Source organism: Anser anser (genome assembly GCF_964211835.1).
Source record: "Anser anser genome assembly, chromosome: 1".
In the NCBI taxonomy this organism is placed as follows: Eukaryota; Metazoa; Chordata; class Aves; order Anseriformes; family Anatidae; genus Anser; species Anser anser.
This window is the reverse complement of record NC_139720.1, coordinates 137,800,340-137,804,312: the sequence shown is the minus strand read 5'-3', so window position 1 is coordinate 137,804,312 and position 3,973 is coordinate 137,800,340. Positions and strand designations below refer to the sequence as shown.

The window sequence follows — 3,973 nt, the reverse complement described above, 5'->3', positions numbered from 1 at the left end:
GTAACTAACGTTTGCAATATCCCTATTAGCTTATATGTCCAAAGGAGAATCAATTTTGCACATTTTGACATGAGAAAATTTATCTCATTGCCTTTTGTCTGACCCTTCTCTTTTTTTAGTTCTTATTTAAATTCATGCAGAGTCTTTATCACAAAGGGTATCCTATCGTTCGTCTTTTGTATTTGTCACTGGAACAACATGTTCTTGTCTATTGTATAATATAGATCTCCTTGAAGATCTCCTTCTACAACGTACTCCTTAACAAGTTGAAAGAATGATTTTAATGGTGTCCCTTTAAACAAAAAAAAAAAGAAACAAACAAAAAAACTCATCATTCAACAGATCTAAGGTCACAGCCTAGATTGAAAGTGACTAAATCAGACTTGATAAATCTACAGAGGGTTATGATAAATAAAATTTACAGAAGCCTGATATAATCTTGATATATGACAGTTACCACAGTGGAGAATATAGCACCATAAAGGATGCAAGTTGTCCCATACCAGTGACAATTGATGAGGACAAATTCTCAAATGATAGACCTGTTGATGTCAGAAATGACCAGGAACTTAGTTTCATGCAATGTTTTTAAAATGAAGTAATTCAAAAGCTATATATGAACCTTTATTAGACCTTAGAATTAATACGTAAGGGAAAAAAAAGGAAAAGGTTTCCCTACTTAAAAAACATATGTTGCTGAAACCAGCCAAAGGTCTCATTTTATCATAGGAAATAGACATTTTCACAGATACCTATATACATATATATATATTTTTTTTTCTATTCAATAAATATGAATAATTGCTAAGTGGAAAAAGCATAAGCAAGGACGGTCATTTTCATGCTCCTACATTTATTAAGTACTCAAATACACGGACCATTCACTTCATTGTTCACAAATTCATATCCTGTCATCTGGAAACCTGTGAAGTACATGACCAAGAAAAGCAGAGGAACCTGCCCTCCAGAGGTAACTATTTTTCTCCATTGACTGTAGAGGGAGCCTAGAAACTAACTTTAACTTGGAGCCTGACGTTTGCTCAGTAAGGTTGATGTGCAATTCCTCTTGTTTCTGTGTTCAGCCATGCACGTTGCAAACAGTCCGATCTGGATGTGGTCTCAAATGGCAGAGCACAACTGTGACTTTGTGTCTTTCCCTCTTTCCTGTACCCTGAGTAGTTTTACTCAGAAAACATCTATTTTCAGATTTCTTTTTACTGCAGTTGCAATTTGTTCCAGACGGCTCCTAAATGGTCATACTTGGTAAAGATTTTCTTAACAAAAAAAATATTAAAAGCTATGTGAAAACCTGGGGGAGGGCATGCCTGCCATAACATGTAGGTAAGAAGTTTGTAATACGAACATAAGATTTCTTCCCCCTTCTCACTTTTCAAAATATAAACAAAATATGAAAAAGTGTCAATTTTTACATATATTTCCTTCGGTTGTCATGTAATTTGAACTATCATTTTCTATTTAAAAATAATCCTGTGACCTGACTGAAAAATACCATTCAAGTACAAAAATGTAACAGCAGATACTAGTCTTGCAGATGTACTGATCAGAACACACAGAAAGCTAGATTTATCTTCCTTGAGGAGCACTTGACAGCTGCTTTAAAAGAAAAAAAAAAAAAAGTTCATCTGTATTGGAACAATTTAGGGGACTACAGAGTTTGATGTATTTTAGTGCTTAAAATTGATTCTTACCCTTCTGACAACTCACTGTTTGGATCTAACATGGCACAAGAATGGAACTAGGCAACAGTGATTAACAGATCGTATCTTTCCTGGTTTGCAAGCCTCCTCAGGGCCTGTATTACGAGCCTCTCTTCAGGAAAGTGAAAGATGGTCACCCAAGGTGCCCATGCAGAACGATACTTCAGTGATGAAGGATGGGGTGAAATAGGTTCGTTCCCATTAATTCAAAGTTTTGGTGTTTTTTTTTTTTTTCACTCCAGAATAGAAATAAAGCTTCTAGAAACTTCCTGTAACTTTTACAGTCATCTGGGGACTGTTAAAAGACACTTCATTTTGAGAAGTGGAAACAAAACTTTTCAGTTTGTCACCATGTCTGTGGAGCACCGTCACCTCTCGATATTTCCCAGGGCATGCCTGTTTGTCGTTCAACCCAGACTCCTCCTAAACAAGGATTCTTCTGTGTGCTCCTTTAAGTCTCACAGCAACTCCTTCAGCAGCTGCAGAGCAGCCTGAAATCTTGTATAGCCAGGACACAAGCCAGGTCTGCAAAAACCTTTAAAAACAAAGTATTCATTTCTAAGTGTCCCTTCGCCTTTAAGTGAGGGGAAAAAAAAAATGTACACACATCCATGCTTGCAGCATTACTCACTTGGCTGGCTCAAAACCCCCAGGATTCAGTCACTCCCTGCACTAAACAATCGTTCCTCTGGTAGAGCATCTGGAGACCTCAGTCTTTAGTTTGAAACTCCAGTCACACCGCTTATATATTCTCTGCTCTCTTGGCTGCCAGTTGTTATAAAGCTTCTGTCCAGTTGTTGAGTGCCATTGTTATCTCTGAGATAGCACCATAGGTTGTCTGTCTCTTGGCGGGCACCTCTAGATGAGTACGAAGGCACTCTGGTCAACATGTCAACTTTTATTCTTTTGTCCCAGAGAAGACATGAATCATATCTAATGGCAAGCAGATACTAACGTAAGGTAAAACACTGCATGCAGTGCTCCCTTCTTTGCAAACTGATATACTTTTAATAATAGTGCTATTTTAATACAAATGTTTTTATCTGCTTTAGGATCACATCCAGATCTTGTCCTTCACCCCTATATTAACCCTAGGAAAAGTCAACTCTCCCAACCTTCATAATTCCAGGCAGGACAACAATTTCACTTGGTTTCAGCCATAGCTACAGCCACTATCTGTAAAATATTTGCACTCACTGGAGTCTCATTTCTGGTGCTATTTTATACCCTGGGAGTTTACACAGCGTGGTTCTCTGTGCACTCAGGCAGGATAACATAGTACAAGCAGAGGTAAGTAAGTCAGAGAACGCTCATTTTACAGAAGAACATCCTGGAAAGAGGAAAACAGCAGTTCAGAGGTAAGCAAACCTACACAGTGCCTAGAAATCAGCCATTCACTGATTAAATCACAGCTCTAATATTATTTATGTTTATTTTCAAAGTGATTCAAAGGGGGTACCTCACTCCTTTTGCATGCACAGTTGGAGACCTTGAAAGAACTCCTTTTCTCAGAGCTCATCACTCTAAATTGCTGCCTTTCCAGAGAGGTACACAAAGCCACCAGTCACCTTTCAAAGGTTTGACAGGTGTGTCTTATCACATCAGTTAAATCTATGCAAGAAAACCCTGGGCTAGGAAACCCGCAGCCAAGCGCAGTAGCAGCACAGCAGTTAACTCCTTCCCCGCCTCTGTGGCCTTATGTTCACCTCTAGCAATAAGCCCTGTCAAACACTGATTAATCATAGGTTATTTATAAGAGAAGAAATACGGACAGAGGGAGGACTGAAAGCCAACCCTCAGAAGATTGTGCTGGTGTTTTGTTCTTCACAGCTGATTTTTGCCTCTAAGATCACTCAGCCACCCTTACTGCACAAGCACTGCAGCATTACATAATGAAAAGCCGGCTGGAGGGTGACTTTTAGTGTTTCTTGTCTACGCTCTGCTGCACTCTTCCTGTGCATCCAAGTAAATAGGATTGTATATGCTTTGTAAGAAACACCATTCACATCTTTAAAGGAGAACTAACAACCTCATCCCTAATTGCTTCCCCTGTGTAAGTAAGAAGCAACCTTGACTCTGCTGCAGCTGCTGCCATGGCTCAGCTCACGGCAGCCTTTCTAGAGCCAGGCGTACAGAGGGGGTTGCAGACAGGCTTGAGCATCTCTTGCCCAGTGCTGCTCAGGGACCAGGCACATGGAGGGGAACACCAGCTCGTGCCCACCGTAGCAGCCCTCGTGATGCAGATGCCTGTAGCA

At 39.8% G+C, this 3,973-nt stretch overlaps 1 long non-coding RNA gene across 1 annotated transcript; it reads right to left on the bottom strand.

The window, feature by feature from the left end:
- Positions 1–512: 512 nt before the first annotated feature.
- LOC310885683 lies at positions 513–3,364 on the bottom strand. The gene is made up of 3 exons (XR_014574891.1): positions 3,178–3,364; positions 2,350–3,048; positions 513–2,253 (listed from the first exon to the last, which is right to left on the bottom strand). It is a non-coding gene; the product is annotated as an uncharacterized lncRNA (long non-coding RNA).
- Positions 3,365–3,973: the final 609 nt, after the last annotated feature.